This window comes from Mya arenaria, chromosome 1 (genome assembly GCF_026914265.1).
Source record: "Mya arenaria isolate MELC-2E11 chromosome 1, ASM2691426v1".
Taxonomy (NCBI): Eukaryota; Metazoa; Mollusca; class Bivalvia; order Myida; family Myidae; genus Mya; species Mya arenaria.
In genome coordinates this window covers 55,741,751-55,760,880 of record NC_069122.1, presented here as the reverse complement: position 1 = coordinate 55,760,880, position 19,130 = coordinate 55,741,751, and the positions used below count along the sequence as shown (strand labels likewise).

The 19,130-nt window shown below is 32.4% G+C and overlaps 1 long non-coding RNA gene across 1 annotated transcript; it reads right to left on the bottom strand.

Moving 5' to 3' along the window:
- Window positions 1–1,407: 1,407 nt before the first annotated feature.
- Window positions 1,408–18,001, bottom strand: LOC128230476 (uncharacterized). The gene is made up of 3 exons (XR_008260239.1): window positions 17,149–18,001; window positions 6,987–7,093; window positions 1,408–6,086 (listed from the first exon to the last, which is right to left on the bottom strand). It is a non-coding gene; the product is annotated as an uncharacterized LOC128230476 (long non-coding RNA).
- Between the last annotated feature and the right edge of the window lie 1,129 nt (window positions 18,002–19,130).

Sequence of the window (19,130 nt, the reverse complement as noted above, 5' to 3'; positions counted from 1 at the left end):
TTAGGACATCGAAATAAACAGACGCATGTTCAGTTTAAACATACTCTGTATACAACGTTCTCGTACTCCAGTGCGATGATGCTATGCATTATATTTATCATCCGACCTCTGATGAACAGGAATGACGACGTTTAAAAGCTATTATTTATACAATTATGATCATCTGACTGACTATCTGCCAAAACTTTTCTGTTTAAAGAGACTCTCTCATGTTTTAACACCAGACATATTTTTTTCTCGTAATGCATCTGAACACTTATATTTATTTTACTCCTTGGTACTGAATTTGCAGAAATAATAGTAACCAGGTTGATTTTCTTTTATACTTCAATTGCATTTTTAAAAAAAGATGGGAGCAAGCCCATGCCGGTGCAGATAACACATACTCGAAGATTATGTCAATCAATTGATTGTGCAACAGCCTTTTGTTGAATCGTGTTTGTAACGCATTTCAAAATTTTGGACTTCAAAGACTATATATTTTAGCACATATCAACATTTAGGGTTCCAGCCATCAATAGCTTAGCTTTAACACTTAGTTTGATTCACAATACTTTATTTCGTAATAACAAGCTATAAAATCCAAGTAAAAGATGCATTTTCAAAACCCTGTACGCTTCACTTAAATTCACTCAAATACTCAAGTGAGAAAGATTTAAAAAAGTATGTCATAAACATATCCCTTTAGCGGCTGAGGAAGCCGGTCCAAACCATTCACATACTAAAAAACTGAGTTTCTTAATATATAAATCTCTAATAAATTTGCCAAATAAAATTCAACATGGGTGAACAATAATAAAAAAAATAACGTATTTTATGTATTGCAACATATTTATAAAAAGATAAAGTCAATTGAATCAAATGAATATTTTCAATGTACTTTCTTTCCCGCGGTAAGTGGACTTTTCATCTTACTCCAACAAGTGAGGAGTATGGTTGATTCTCTTCGTGACTGAAATCAACATTTTTAAACACTTGGTGTATTTCAAATCTAGTCCATATAAACATCCCCTTTAGATTCTTTGACGATTGCATTTTCCATGGGAGATCACTGCGAAGGATAATCATACAAGTGTTGTTTAGCCACACTGTGGTTTCAATAATGTCAGGGGCGTAGCTACCCCTCTATTCATGTGGATTCATAAATGTGCTGGGGGGTTCGGGGGCATGCCCCCCTCAGAAAATTTTGAAAACCATGGTGCAATCTAGTGCATTCTGGAAAATAACCAGTTTTTGGATCATGTAGTCAAGTTCGCATACTGCTACTTCAGTGTTTTTTTTTTCAGAACCATGTTTTTTTCAGCCGCGTATTCACGTATAGGTGGCTACACGCCTGTATGTTGTGCATATGAATGTATAATTTGGTTTATATGATGCATCCTTAATGTAACACCTCCTTGCTGCTACACCAATAGAAACTTCATTGAATATTAGCAGTAAAAGAACTAGCACTGACGTTCCCAATTTTCGTCTGGGTCATTTAAATAATAGAAAACAAATTACAAGATAAACAAATTTGTTTTGACTTCTTTAATGAATTATATAAACACATTGTACAAACATATCATGACACTTTTAAACAAAAAGTATGGCTGTCAATTAAACAGTATGCTAGCGTTAAAGATTGAGGCAAACCATTGGAATTTTACAGCGGACTTAAAAAGGTGTATTTAAAGCTGCAATCTCACTAATTGATCGTTTTGACTACCGGCACTCTTTTATTGTTGGTCTATAAATAGACCATTTTTTGCATAGACCCAATTTTAAGTGATATAAGACTTCTGAAATAAGATCAGATTGCATTTTGTCATATTTATGGCTAAAATGATGTTTTATGGGTATAGTAGCATTACGAACAATTTAATGTAAATGAACTTTTCGGCAGTCTTACCAAACATTTTTGATTGGTTCTATTGTGAATTATCTAATATGACTGAATTAAAGGAATGATAACCAAATCAGCTTTTGAGACAAATTTTTTAAAGTGTCTAAAATGACAATCTGTGAAAGTGCAGCTTTAAGTTTTGATCATTTACACATTGTTAAATTATAAATAACTGTTTAAAAGGTCTCATGTACAAAATAAGATACTAATTTTCATACAAATATCTAAAATTGATTAAAATAATAAAGTACCATTAACATATTTCTTAATAGTGCTGTTTCTCAACTGACAAAACCATTCAAAGCCATCATTTCAACTATGAAGTTATTTTCAACTTTTTTTATAGCATATATGCAACAAAATATACCAAAAATACAAGCCATGAACAATATGATTGTTAAAATGCATTGTCCTTGACCTTTTAAAATGACCATTTTCCTGTTCTGTCTATTTGTAAGTTGTGCCCTGGGGAATGAAGTATGACTGTATGGATCACAAAAAGCAATAAAAACACTAAAAAAATCCCCCATTACCCCTGTAATTTCTAATACAGCAGTAAAATCAAGCAATGCTCAAGATTGATTGTGCTGCCAAATCAAAAACATGTTTGCCAAAACATTTAGAGCTGCATTCTCACAGATATACCGTTTTAACAACTTTTGTTTTGTCTTGGAATGAGCAAATTTTTGCGTAAATATCAGCAAACCAATGGTAAAAGATTGCTGACAAAACATCAAATCCCAGATTTCATATTTCCTTCGAAGATTAATGTTACTAACGGTTTAAGAAAAGTGCATAATACATCAATGTTTTAACTTAAATAAAAAAGTCTGCAATTGAATTTTTTGTCAGTAGTCTTATATTACTGGTTTCCATGCATTTTTCGCAAAGACTGGATGGTACCAATCCAAAACAAACAAGAGGCCCAAAAGGGCCAATGCTCTACTGGCTGGGTTTGTGTGGTCAACATCACTGTTTTCGAAAAGAACCAACCCCTTATGGGTATCTGAATACTCAAAACTGAAGACTGTATCATATTCGCAAGCATTTATTACAAAATAGCATTTTTTATACTATCAAGGCCCATCATCTAATAATTTCAAGGCCAATAATCCAGGAAACATGGGCAGATCAGGTTTTTGAAAGGAACTGAGCTCTAATGGATATACTGGACAAGTTTCATCAAGATACAATCAAAACTGAAGACTGTATCGTGTTACCGAGCAATTGTTTACTGACACACTATTTTTTTTTATTATCAAGGCCCATAATCTTGGCATGCATGGGCGGATCTGGCTGATTTTCGAAAGGAACCGAGCTCATATGGATATGTAGATACTGTACAAGTTTCATTGAGATACAATCAAAAAGGCTGTATCATGTTAACGAGCAATTGCCTACTGACACACTGATTTTTGTATACTATCAAGGCCCATAAACTAGGCATATTTTATGCCGGCCGGGACGCGCTTAGTGCGGCTGTCGAGAGTATGTCAAATAGGAGGTCGCGGGAGTTGTTGATTCGTTGAGGAGATTGTTCCCGAAAATGGGAGCTTCACTGACTGAGCTGAATAATGAAGATGAGGTTTATTTGAAAATCAAGTCCTTTATTTATTTTGAAAGCAAACACACACATATATATATATATATATATATATATATATATCAATAAACACAAAGTACAAATAGATGTTAAAAATACTTAAACTAATTTGGGGAAATTAGCATACAACTCGCTTTTAAAAATGCATGTGAAAGGTTAACTGGTTGACAACATTTCATATTACAATTAGTTTAATTTAATAATTGTTTGTTTAATAACTTTAATAAAATGAACTTTATAAATACTTGCAAACAGAAATAACATCTGTACATTTCTAAATGAGTTCATATTTTAAGACAAATAATTGAATAACATAATTTCCACATAATTCAAACTTCTTATTATATGAATATAACTTCTAAATGTTTTAACAATAAATTAACAAAATATTAAAACTATTATATTTAAAAGTTCTTTGATAAAATAAATTGAGTTAAACACAAAAAGTAATATATAAAAATAATGACAACATACCTGAATAATGAAGATGACGTTTGTTTAAAAATCAAGTCCTTTATGATTTTCAGGACACAGGCTTCATCTTAAATACTAAGTTTTTAACAATATGATACAGATCTCAGATTTGATAAGCATCATTAAATCATTAACTTGTCAGTACAAAAATTCTAAAATTGAAGCTGAGTAGCCTGAGGGATTGTGCTACTGTTTTGAAGAAAAATATATGATAGGTTGAAATCAATTAAGGTAATTAAAGGAAACCACTTAGCCTAAGGTGGCCAAATTATTAAACTTAAAAACAAGTTAAGAATCTAAAAAGATATTTATAAACTGCCAAAAATATTATACATGCTGCAGGCATTAATATGTTTACTTGATGTATAGACATGCAAAGTTCGAAAAGGAGTTTTAGTCGTAATAGTTATTCTTAAACTATATCTAAATAAGTAATTCTGAGTTATTTAACAACATACACATATTATCCACATAAAAATAAATATTTGTAATTCCAATTATCATTTTTTTACATAAATTTATAATGAAGATGACGTTTGTTTAAAAATCAAGTCCTTTATGATTTTCAGGACACAGGCTTCATCTTAAATACTAAGTTTTTAACAATATGATACAGATCTCAGATTTGATAAGCATCATTAAATCATTAACTTGTCAGTACAAAAATTCTAAAATTGAAGCTGAGTAGCCTGAGGGATTGTGCTACTGTTTTGAAGAAAAATATATGATAGGTTGACATCAATTAAGGTAATTAAAGGAAACCACTTAGCCTAAGGTGGCCAAATTATTAAACTTAAAAACAAGTTAAGAATCTAAAAAGATATTTATAAACTGCCAAAAATATTATACAGGCTGCAGGCATTAATATGTTTACATGATGTATAGACATGCAAAGTTCGAAAAGGAGTTTTAGTCGTAATAGTTATTCTTAAACTATATCTAAATAAGTAATTCTGAGTTATTTAACAACATACACATATTATCCACATAAAAATAAATATTTGTAATTCCAATTATCATTTTTTTACATAAATTTATATTTAATTTATGTAGCAAAAATGTGGGGCATAATACATACATGGGCGGATCTGGCTGGTTTTCGAAAGGAACTGTAGGCTGTATCATGTAAACGAGGATTGTTTACAGACGCACATACTACGTACACATTACCATCGCATGAGCTCTTCTGGCCTTTGGCCAGTAGAGCTAAAAATGAAAACAGTTGTCAAAACATCCAAAGTGTGAGAGTGCATCTTTAACATTTGAAAGTAACTCTGTTTGCCTCATGCCCCTAAACAAGGTTTAATCATATTATATGAGCAGTGGGCTTGTCCCTGTATTTTTTATTGTATGATTGCAGTAATGGATACTGGTCTCATTACCTTCTGACAATTTTTCATCAATTTTAAGGAAACAGAAAACACATATTAAGCTCATATAACGCTGTACAAATTTAATCTATTTCATTACGTTGAGAAATAGTCCCTAAAAATATTACTTGTGGAAACATATCTTATCTAAATACATACAGGAAATGGTGACATCATTTACCAATTTAGTATGAAAAATGCAGTTTCCTGATATTTGAATAGTGGTTCTTTATTTAAGCATCTCAATTCATTCAACATACACATAGTATGTATCAAGTTTCAAAGGAAACCAAATCATTGTAACAATTGTTTTCAAAGCAAATATTCACACTCTTGACAAACTTCTCTTCCTAGTTTCAACCTTGAGACTTTTTGATGAGTCTGCACCTTCCCTCCTCTTATACAGTGGCTTCAAGCAATAAAGCTAAAAGCTCAAGTTGCGCAGCTGGTGAACAAGACTGCTGTGTTGATAGTTAGTTGACAAACTGCACAATTGATGCCATAAATCATGTCCATCAACCTCTAGAATAAAGAAATGATGCAGCACAGAATTGATTTCAATTGGACCTCTCTGTACTTTCATCCCCTAAGGCCTTGTTGTAGTCAAAGACTATGTCTTGGTGTGCAGTGCGTGATCTTGAGAAGCCTAAATCTGCTCGTCTGAGGAAGTAAGTCTGGCAGAGTGTGAAACTCCTGTCTACTCATATGCTATACGCCTGTGATCTATGTCTTCTTGTGTGTGCCCAACCATCACCTGAAGAGAATTTAGAGGAAGTTAGTGCTTGATTACAAGTTAATGTGACAAAACAAGGTCTTTTATTTATGCCACCAAGATATAGTATTCCAAGTGTCATATCTTGTATGTTAACTCAAAGCAATTGAGCATAAACTGTTTGGTAATTTATTTTAAGTCACTGCTTCCACTTATACTATCAGTAATATTGAACATGAACCGACTGACCCAAATATTATTCTAAATATTTTTATGTGCAGAAACCTTAATCCTACTAACCCAAAAGTAATCCAATTGTATGTCTTCACGAAACATTTTACAACAATATTTGTCAATTTAACTCAAATATTGATTATTGTTTTTTTGTCAGACAAACACAGAGATGGCCCTATATATATTGCTCACCAGATTTGAGAAAGGATTCTAAATTAGTTATTGTTTGAACACTTACTGGACACTTTTGGTCTGACTTTATAATGCAGCTGGTGAAAATATTAAATGTCCCTTTATAATGGGCTTACAAAAACATAAAAAAAAATGTATTTGTTTAAAAATTACAAAGGGCCATAATTCTTACAAAATAAGTTTGTATTGAGCAGAATAAAAAGGCTTTGCCTAAAATACAACCTCAGAACTATATTTACAAGTAAAACAAAAAAATCTACAACTTGAAATATGTTTGCTATATCTGGTTTTGAGAGAGAATGATCAGAAGAAAACATCACACATTCACAATCATATTAAAAAATAATTTAGTTTTTTTTTTTTAATAAATTCTATTTCAAAAACATTGCAAAAGACAAGACACTTACATTCAATTTCTTGATTTAATACATTGATGATTATCAATTCTCTTGAAGCGAGATGGGTCTTACACTCTAACCAGTGCAACTTGCATGTTCTTAGTTGCTCAGTTATTACCTTTTTTAAATTTCTCCTCTTGATCTGAGCCACGCCAAAATGATGGGAGATGCTTTTGTTGTCTTTTCCATCAGAATGTATAGCACCTCTGTGTTTCTGTTTATCTCCTGAAACAGTAATAGTTTATTAATAATAATAACAATAATAATAATTAGTGACTTTTATTGGAATTATTTTCACCGCTTGTGCCTTGCACATTGGGGAACAAAATTGACTCTCGGAAAAATACAAATTGGACAGGCCAACATCGATAATATATTGGTAAAATATACATATTTTATTTATAACAGTATGCAGTTGTTGTTTTTTCAAATCCTACATAATTATATTATCAATGATATTTCATAATACAATATAATTTATATAAAAATTGAAATAACACGGCATAGTTGTTGACAGAACATGAACAAATAAATGTGTAAGACTACTACTTTATGGGGTGTAAATAACTCAGGGCTATATTTCACTTTAGGGACATTTGAACACTTTTGGTGAAGATCCACTACCACACCCACTAATCCCCCTCCTTCTGAAACCATATTTTTTATGGATCAACATATGGTAAAGGAATTTGACAGATGGTAACCTTAGGAACATTTCTGTGACATTATTTTGAAAACAGGCCAGCAGGATCTGAGGAGAAGATTTTTCCATTTAGACATATAACGAAAAGTAGCTCCGCACCCTACAGCAAGTTTTTTTATGAATCAATATCCGGTGAAAAAAATTCATACAGGGTATTGAAACATTTTTTTTGCTTCATATGAAGATAACTTAACTAGCTCTTCATCATATTAAATAAAAATTAGCACAGTCTATGCCGCACACACAGAGCCCCGCATTTGATCTTTTACCAAAGTTTGGTTGAGAGTTTAGTTTCTTGGCACACTATGATAAGTCTTTACAGGTATATTAAAGCTGCACTCTCACAGATTGATCGTTTTGAAAAAGTTTTTTTTTTTTATCTTGGAATGAGCCACTTTATGCGAAAATGAATGGAAACCAGTGATATAAGAGTGCTGACAAAAAATCAGATCACCGATTTTAATTTAAAAAATGGATACTTGTGCATTTTTCTTAAACTGTTAGTAATGCTTTATGCCATTAAAATTAGTTTAGTCAGATCTTATGTCAGCAGTCTTATATCACTTATAGCAGATATTTTGGCAAAAATTGGCTCATTCAAAGACAAAAAATAAAAGATTTGTCAAAATGGTAAATCCGTGAGAGTGCAGCTTTAAAGTGTTTGAGAAAAGTAATCATCTTATCAACACCAGTAAGAAAACAAATACAGGGCTCTTTGCAGCTGTATAGTCTGTCCTTTAGTTAATTCAAAATGGTGAAGAAAAATAAAAGTTGTCTTCTGTTTTAACTTTTAAGTCATTCAAAGGAATATTGCCTACTGTTGCAGCATTTGTGACTGCACATATCATGTGATATACACACACTGATATATAACAAAACCAAGTTCATTTGTCTCAGTATTTACCAATTTTGGGCTTTCACTTCTTGAACATGTTTTGAGTTTTAGTGATCTGAATAGGCTAGTGTTTTTTATGACAATGATGCAGGTGATCTAAAACATATTTTTTTCATCAAAAGATCCAGGAATGAACAAATATTTTTTGTGTGAAAAAACAACAGTTCAATTCATTTTTTTATGTAATTTAGTTAAAAACAAAACTTATTTAAGTTAACTATATATATCTCTATATAATTCTATTATTTATTCCACAGAATATATTCCAACAGCAAATTTTAATGATATGCTTTTTTCAACCATTCCAATTTATTTTGTCAATAAGATCATTTAAACTATTAGCAGGCAAATTGACTATATTTAATAAATATCAGTAGGAAAATGACCAACTAAGATCTTAATTATACACAGTAAAGACAGTTACCATGACAATACTTGGTGCTTTTAGATGAAGGCAAAGATAACAGTCAGAGAGTTGCTACTGAAAAATTTCTTATCAAAATTTGATCAGTAGCCTTCAATGATATATTGTCATGGACCTATAAACTATGGTTTATAGGTCCGTGATTTATGTATATTGAATTAAAAATAAATAAAAATGTACATTAATTTTACTATATTCTTCTTTATATCTTAAATTCTGAACAATACAATTTTATTGTTTTATATGTCACTGAATGCATGACTTGTGTTCTTTTTTAGTTGCTAAACTTTTAATACTAACATGCCACACATATATATTAATGTTTTATGCAGTTTTCTTAAATCGTTAGTAAGGCTTAAGCCATTAATTATTAATTTCTGACCGAAATATGCCAATCTTTGATGTTAGCTTTTGTCAGCAATCTTCAATCATTGATTTGCAGATATTTACCAAAATTTTGCTTTTTCCAAGACAAAAATAAAAAAAACAGTTGTAATATTGGTAAATCTGTGAGAGTGCAGCTTTAATCTATTATAATTTGGCGATTAATTCACGTTTACATATCATATATGTGTTTCAAGAAATGGAACTTGATTGGATATTTTAAATATCAAAATATATATTTGATAATCCTATTTGAGTGGCAACAATTATTAAAGTGTGTCAACGTTAATATACCATCCTCCACAACTCCAACCCTGAAGAACACTCGCACAATATTGTCCCCCACCGCCACTAAGGAAAGTCCCAATAAAATTTAAAACATATTGACCTTAAAACTACTTGTGAATAATAATTTATAATTAATATACTGTCATTTAAACCTTAAAGTTGTTGAAATTATAATAGCTGCATTTTCCACATACTAATAAGTCATTTAAATAGCATAATTCTAGGCACCACCATACTTGTAAGTTTTCTTTTTCTAAGTCTAAATTTAAGTTACTATGAAATGGCCTTATTTATTGCTTTTCCTATGTATTGAATGACTTCGTTCTTTGAAAAAAGGCCTTTTCATTGTTTTTATGATCCTTGTGGGAAACAGTGACACCATTCTGTGTATATCATAAACTTGTCAGACACTTTTAAATGTCCCCACAGTAGGACTGCAGAAAAAACCTTGACACTACCTAGTACAGAAAAGATGCTACACTAAATATTAAAAGTTGTAAATTTCTGGTTCTCAAGCTCTTCAAATTTGTTTAAATTATTACATATAGCTCGATATTTTTAGAATCATTCAATTTTTAAATTATTATCAAAGTGAAGAGTTTGATAAAGATTTAATTTAATACTTTCAATCAATAGCCTTTTTGATACTATAAAATCTATTACTTTAATTATTTTTCCTCCAGAAACCATTCCCTTATATTATAAGAAATTGTTCAATGAGGGTATGATTAAGTAAAATCTCCTATTATAAAGAGTAACATACATGCCATATTTTCTGGAGACCATTCAGGGGGATTTGTTCAAAAGTCTGAAAATTCAGGGGGATTTTGGTAGTATTCAGGGGGATTTTTTAGCAGATCTAATTCAGCAAAATTTCAAAGTATTTTAAGACGCAAGTACGAAAAAAAACAAATTGCCATAATTTTGAAAGGCTCCTGAGGGGATTATGTCCAGAATTTAAGGGGATTTTGGTCACATACCAGGGGATTTTCATCATTGCCATGTAGCATTACGGGCATGACACACATGCCAATTCACCTTGTTTACCCCTTTTTCCAGCACTTCATCTATATTTTTATGAGACACAACCATATTGCATAATAAAATCACTCACTTGCAAAATAGAATACTTCACAGAAAAATATGTTTCAGAGACAATTTAATGGGCTTACCTTCCTCTAAAATTGGATACAAAATCTGCTGCCTATGATCATAAATGATGACTTTCAGACTATTAGAGAGAATGGAATGAATTATCAATATTTTTCATTTCAGTTCCCAAATAGTCAGATTTGTTTGCTTCTGATAAAAAGCAAATGCATAATTTATTGTTTAAGTTCATAAACATATCTTCTTTTGGCATTGGTCAAAAAATAAAAACATCACCACCATAATAAATAAATAAAAGTCATTTCATCCGAATTGTCTACTTTCAGTTTCTCTTCTGGAAGTTCTGTTATTTTCCGATATTTGCGATGAAGGTCATGTCATGTATGTAAACATATTAGTGAGGCATAACAAAGAACAGCATTGTCTATTAGTTATAATAATCCTTTTCTTTAATGAATAATTTACTGTCACATTTTAATTATCAATCCTTTTGATGACAATGACACATGTTATGAAGAACGCTTTAATTTGTTACATCCTCTCTGATTGGATAAAAATTATAGTTTTAACCAATGAAAATCGTCCTTTTATCTGACCAGTCTAATTGACATTTCTTACGCAAATTCTGTCAGTTTCAATCAAAACAATACATGAAATGTGCCCTGCTGATTTATTAAGTGTCACCCAATAGGTGTTGTTAAAACACACCATCAGTTGATAATCCAATTAAGCTTCAAGACAGGAAGGGCATTATAACTGTAAACAGGCATATATAATTAAACCCTGTGATAAATTTGCGTAATTTTAAACACTTTAATTCCGGGGGATTTTCATCCCCCTCCGGGAGACCGGGGGATGGGTCGAAATTCCGGGGGATTTTATCCCCCTCCGGGGGATATGGCATGTATGGTGATTTATGGCCTTTTAACTTGTAATGGTCAAGTGGCAAGTGCATATATGACTTATGTTAAATCATGTTTTAAGAGCTAATTAGAATTTTAAAGTCTAAGCTATGTGACAGAAAATTAATACCAAAATCTTTTTTTGAATTGTAGTAACTGATTCTTTTGCATTTGATGAGGTCAGACATTTTAAGATATATATAATATTCAGTGGATATGTGTTGATCAAGCATTTAATAACATGCCACAAAGCAGAATATTTATTAGGTCATTTTTTTTTACTTCAGACCCTGGGGCAAGTTTGGAGAGTTGCACAGAATGCTTAAAGAACTAAAGTGTTGGGAATCAGTTCCTGTTTGCAGTGTGTGTAAACCACGTGATAAATTGCGTCATAAATGCTACGTCAGAAGGCAATATTTTGATTTAAAACAAGAGGGCCAAATGGCCCTGAATTGCTCACCTGTCATATATTGCACAAAGTTTTTAAGTTTTCACTATAACACATATAGAGAAAACCCATCAGCCCCAGGGTGTGGCCAATTTTGACCCCAGGGCCATAATTTGAACAAACTTTGTAGAGGTCCACTAGACGATGAATCATGCCAAATATCTAAGCTCTAGTCCAAGTAAGTTCAGAGGAAAAGATTTTTGAAGTTTTAACTATAAACATATAGAGAATACCCAAACCCCCTGGGGCGGGGCCAATTTTGACCCCAAGGCCATAATTTGAACAATCTTTGTAGAGGTCCACTAGACGATGAATCATGCCAAATATCTAAGCTCCAAGCAACGTAAATTCAGAGGAGATTTTTGATTTTTTTTACTATAACCATATAGAGAAAACCCATGACCCCCCCGGGGCGGGGCCAATTTTGATCTCAGGGCTATAATTTGAACAATCTTTGTAGAGGTCCACTAGACGATGAACCATGCCAAATATCTAAGCTCTAGTCCAAGTAAGTTAAGAGGAGAAGATTTTTGAAGTTTTAACTATAAACATATCGAGTATACCCATGACCCCCCGGGGCGGGGCCAATTTTGACCCAAAGGCCATAATTTGAACAGTCTTTGTAGAGGTCCACTAGACGATGAATCATGCCAAATATCTAAGCTCTAGTCCAAGTAAGTTCAAAGGAGAAGATTTTTGAAGTTTTCACTATAAACATATAGAGAAAACCCATGACCCCCCGGGGCGTGGCCAATTTTGACCTCAAGGCCATAATTTGAACAATTTTTGTAAAGGTCCACTAGACGATGAATCATGCCAAATATCTAAGCTCTAGTCCAAGTAAGTTCAGAGGAGAAGATTTTTAAAGTTTTAACTATAAACATATAACAAATACCCATGACCCCCCGGGGTGGGGCCAATTTTGACCCCAGGGCCATAATTTGAACAAACTTTGTAGAGGTCAACTAGACGATGAATCATGCCAAATATTTAAGCTCTAAGCAACGTAAGTTCAGAGGAGATTTTTGATTTTTTTTACTATAAACATATAGAGAAAACCCATGACCCCCCAGGGGCGGGGCCAATTTTGACCCCAAGGCCATAATTTGAACAGTCATTGTAGAGGTCCACTAGACGATGAATCATGCCAAATATCTAAGCTCTAGTCCAAGTAAGTTCAAAAGAGAAGATTTTTGAAGTTTTCACTATAAACATATAGAGAAAACCCATGACCCCCCGGGGCGTGGCCAATTTTGACCCCAAGACCATAATTTGAACAATTTTTGTAAAGGTCCACTAGACGATGAATCATGCCAAATATCTAAGCTCTAGTCCAAGTAAGTTTAGAGGAGAAGATTTTTGAAGTTTTAACTATAAACATATAGAAAATACCCATGACCCCCCAGGGTGGGGCCAATTTTGACCCCAAGGCCATAATTTGAACAAACTTTGTAGAGGTCCACTAGACGATGAATCATGCCAAATATCTAATCTCTAGACCAAGTAAGTTCAGAGGAGAATATTTCTTAAGTTTTCACTATAAACATATAGAGAAAACCCATGACCCCCCGGGGCGTGGCCAATTTTGACCCAAGGGCCATAATTTGAACAATCTTGGTAGAGGACTATTTGGTGATCCTAACTACCAAATATCAACGGCCTAAGCTTTGTGGTTTGGAAGAAGAAGATTTTTAGTTTTTCCTTTTGGTTGCCATGGCAACCAGAGTTCTGCATGGAATTGAATTCTTTGAACAACTTTGATAGAAGACCACCCAAGGGACATCCCTATGAAGTTTTATTAATATTGGCCCAGCGGTTAAGGAGGAGATGTCTTTTAAGTAAATTGTTGACGGACGATGCACGATGCATGCCGGACAAAAGGCGATCACTAAAGCTCACCTTGTCACAAAGTGACAGGTGAGCTAAAAAGACTTTAAACAAAGATAACTTTACTATTTCTTCACCATTTTAAATGAAACAAAGCACAGTCTACGCCACCTACGGAGCCTTGCTTTCGGCCATTTACCAGAGTTTGATTGCGAGTTTAATTGCTTTAAACACTTCGACAAACCTTTTCACAATACGGCCGTCAGACGGAGCACTGTCAAAACATGATTTTGAAAACGGGCGAAGCGTTTGATGAAACTAATGACTTTATCAAATGTCGGTAATAAAACAAATGCGGGGCTCTTTAAGCGGCATAGACTGCCCTTTGTTTCATTTATAATGGTGGTGTAAAAGAAAAGGTATCTTTAATTTAAGTGTTCATTTTAAGCAAAATGTTGCCTTCCGACGTAGCATATATGACGTGGTATACACACACTGGTTTGACTATTGGTAATCGGTTCCACTCACGTTGCTGTTTATTAATAGAAGAAATATATTTTGACAATACCTGGTACCGTACTTGTAATTTTATTCTTGTACAAAACTCATCATCCTTTACTCTACTTATGTTAGGTAAAGGATTGAAAATATCTAGTTAGTGTATTTTATGGAATTATTTTTACCACCTGTACAATACAATTTGGGAAAAAAAGTTGACATTGGGAAAAATACAAAATCAGGCTTAAATATCTAATTTAGATTTTAATGGCAAAATATATCATCGAAATTGGAGTTGGGGATGAACAAGCCTGAATTATTACTCTATTGGTTGGCATATTTTTTTTTTCAAGCCCTGCTATATTTAATTCAGAATTAGAACAAGCCCCGATGACATAATTTTCACCAGTGCAGGATTGTGGGCTTGTGCTAAAATATTCTATATACTACATGTTTTAAAGATTTTTATGCATATATTATTTTGTTAATTTATAGTAAGTCTTTTCAAGATTTTTTATTCATTAATGTTATGAAATCTCCACTTATCAAATTTGGAAAACATAAAATATGGTGAAAAATGGACAAGTTTTCACTAGGGAAGAAGGCAGTAAGGCAGTAAATTTCACCAAAAAAACCCACTATTAATGTTGTTGTTGCTTTAGCCATATTGTTAATGATTACAACTGAACAAAATTGACAAGACGAAAGAAGAAAAACTGATTTCAGGAACATACCAGTTATTTTTTCATTATAATTGATCATCAGAACATCACTAATTAGTATAGTCTATCTTTATCATTATTAAAAAAAAAGAACATGGAAATTATATTGATATAGTATATGAAAAATATTACTTGAAACTTAATGAAATCTCAAAACGCTGAAGTATAAGCAATAGTGTTGTGCCGAAGATCAGTTATAATCGACAATTGATCGGAAAGGCCTTCATCAGCGACAATCGATAGTGAAATTTGAACAATCGATTATAGAAACAAGAGACGTACCCACTACCGACTACCAGTTAAAAGATTGTCTTGAAAATATATTTTGTTTCTGGTCAATACATGTTAATGTTGAAATGTTCATGTGGTACTATGTTGTGTTATCTAGTCATATTATCATGTCAGTAGCTCACTACAGTACCTTATTACAAATTTTCTTTGTAATTTAACTGCAAAAGGATTGGTTCTCAACATCACACTTTCGTGGTTTTAAAATGTTACCGGTATTGTTTACTTCTTATATCATGTAATAATTTAGTTTTCTCAGTTTTCTGAAAGAAAATGTTCTTGTAAAACACAGAATATTCAACTGTTTGTTTTACTTGTTACTGACTGATTATCAAAACGAAATTGATATTTTTCTTTGTGTTTACTTTACACATGTATTCAATACCGTACACAAAATTTAGAGCCTGCAGTCTCATGATCTGTAATAGTAACTTGTAAACACTAAAGTATAGTTGTGTTCTGAATAAATAATGTAATTTATACAAATAAATGTACAAATAATATTGTAAGGGAACATTTTTTTTTAAACTGGTTCATGTAGTTTATCTATATGCCTTATATATGATGACCTAAGATAGTTAAATAATGATTAAAACGATTAATAATCGATCATTATTTTCATAAACCGATTATCTATAGTAATATTTCAGTCCGATTCCCAACACTAATAAGCAATAAAAACAGTCAGTTGTATATATAATATATATCAACATCTACAGATACTTAGTCATAAGTTTTCAATTTTGGATAAAATTAACAAAATTAGAATTGCATACCTTCTTGTGTACATCTGTTTAATAAAATGAATAATTTTCCTTTATCATTAAGTAAAACAGTTTTTAAAATAACAATTGAAGGATTAAAATTTTGAGCTACTAATTGCATTACCATAGATCTACTCAAATTTTGACACTTTTTAAAGAATAACCAATAATAATTTCCAAATCTTCAAATGTAAAAGATCTACAGCATTCTTCCAAAATGGAAATATTTCATACTTGACTGAGTTCTTATTGAAAAATTGTCCTGAGGTAAAATGGTATTATTAAAACATGTGCTAACAATATTCCCAAATAATTTGGTACAGTATGACAAACAAATAAGCTCATGATTGTGACGAATCACTGTTTCTATGAAAAATTGACTGGTGCAATAGTTAGCAATAGACTTGGCGTCAATTGAATTTAGTTTGAAGGATAAACAATAACACTTTTTTAACACTTTTTTAGTCAATTGTAACCATGGCCTCCCCAGGTCCGGGGAATAGTGGGATTTTCGGTTCAGCCAACCCCGGCTTTATAAAGCTACAATAATTAGCAATCAGGGATACTTTTTTATTATTTTGACATTTGTTATTAAAGTTAACCTGGGAGGAAAAGTGCGCCCGGTGTGGGGCTTGAACCCACGACCGCCGGACCACTAGCATGGCGCTCTAACCAACTGGGCTACCCGGGTGGGCGGCTGGTTCTAACCGACACTAACTACATTATGTATCCCTGTCTCGAGTCTGCCATAGTCTAAAAATCTTCAAAAGACTGAAGGCCATTAAGGTGGACTAACCCCCGCTTAAATTCCTTCCCTGCAGGAATGAACTGATGTTAAAATGTCCTCGCACCAAAGGGAACCTAGGTTACGCCCATTCCCGAAGAAATTTTGCGAGGAAAAAGCAGACAAAGCTTTGCGGAGTAATGTGACTATGTGGGGGGGGGCGCATACCTGTGCGTGATCAAAAATAACAAAACAATTCTTATCATTTAAACCATCATGAAAACAAACGGCATTTAGACTTACCATACAGTTGTCTTCAATAAGTCCATAGCCCAAAATTTTATGATTGTCCATTTCAATCCATTTTTTACACGAATGTTCGTCTGAGGTCACCGGAGCAGGTCCTACTTGATTTGATGCTAAACCGGTTTAAGAAAATGTTCGTCTCCTACGCAGTAACCTCCCCTATTGTAGCAAATATAAAATCCATCACAAAATCTTCGCCTAACTCTCATAAATGTGATTTAAAAATATGTTAATATTTAATCAACGTGTTTAACGATATTCATCTTTGAAACATTATTACAGTATCTTTATCCTCCATTCACAAACACGTGGACATGATATTGATAAGCAAAGTACATGCGTATATTTGATAAACGAACAAAAACATGCAAACAGGTAGCAGGATGAAACAATATAAACAATATCATTCCTAATGCTTAGAACGTATACTTGATCAAAGATAATGTCATTCAAGACATGAGTTTTTAAACTATCATGAATTGCGTGAAGGGCTATACACTTTTGTAAAAAAAATACCCCTTGCAATAGTATTTGGATATAATTACTTCTTATTTATCAATGTAAAGCTATCATTCAGTTACGGCAGGTGTTCAATGTAACTGAGCACAATTTAAGAGTGTAAACGAATTTCGTCACTGCTTTTAGCTACAGTTCCTAAACCCTGACAATAAGTGAACCGAGATAATGGCTCCTTTTCAAAGAATCATTTGAAATGGATGAATTCTAAAACAAAGAATGATTGTTGAGCTTATTTTTTTACGAAGTATTAAGTCAGTACACAATGTTATAGAACATTTATAAATAATATCACTGACTTATAAATAATTGTTTAACCTATACTGGTAATAGGTTCGTGATAGTGCTATCATACATATATGTACCCATTTCATATGACAAGAAAAATAATATACCGTGAGTGATGGAAACGAAATAATAAAAAGAAGCCACTTTTGCATAGGATAAAAGATACACATCGAAAGGTTTTTTTCTTTAAATTGGAGTGATCAAATTAAGTTTGTCACTAAGTCAACATAGTTTAATGTACCTACTGACAATATAAGATGGTGTTCTCTAACCTATTCGATTAACTGAAAGACACAAATTGAGCCCACCAGGAAATGAAAATTAGTAAGTTATTCTTTTTAAAAGTATTTAATATTTTCGAGCATCTAGGACCAGAAGGCTTCAGAAAAGGATAAATAATTCGCAAATCTGACGCAGTTGTATTTAAGATCACTGTTTTAGATTGCACACAACGTCACAAGTGAAAACACCGATGTAATACTCGAAATCAGGTAACATCTTGCAATGTTATTTTCTTGAATAATCTACAATATTAAATTAATTAGCAATAATATCATGACATGTATATATCACAACTTTATTTCTCTCCAGCAGATGTTATACGGTGAAAGTCTCCAACTGGTGATTCCTCCAACTTCTGTGATCACCAACTTCTGTGAACTCCAATTGGTGGCTTTTATCTATAGAAATTGACTGTGGAATTCTCCAATTGGAATTTTTCCCAATTGGAGAGCCGTTTTTACAAAATCATAATTTTTGATTATTTATTAGATTTTAATTATGCTTATGAATCTAGTACTACAGACATACATAGAAATGTAATTTTCTGTTCCAAATTGTAATATTTGATTTTTTTCAAATTGCTGATTTTTTCCCCCGTTTCGGCTCATATGGAAAATTATCCAATTGGAGTTTGCCAAAACCCCGCGGGGGACCTAAAATCCAATTGGTGGCCAACGGGAGAAATCAATTTTGGAATTAAAATTTTCATATTTCTTAAAACTTTTTTTTTAATTTTACTTAAAATATTTCTTATTTAATGGGCAAACTTTCTATGTGTCGCTTTTGAAGTTGATATCTAAGATAATAAAAAAACTAAGTTTGCAAGTAAACCGGATTTGCAAACTTATACCGGATGCTGTTCTAAGTGAAATAAGCTAGTTAAGCTTAAGTTG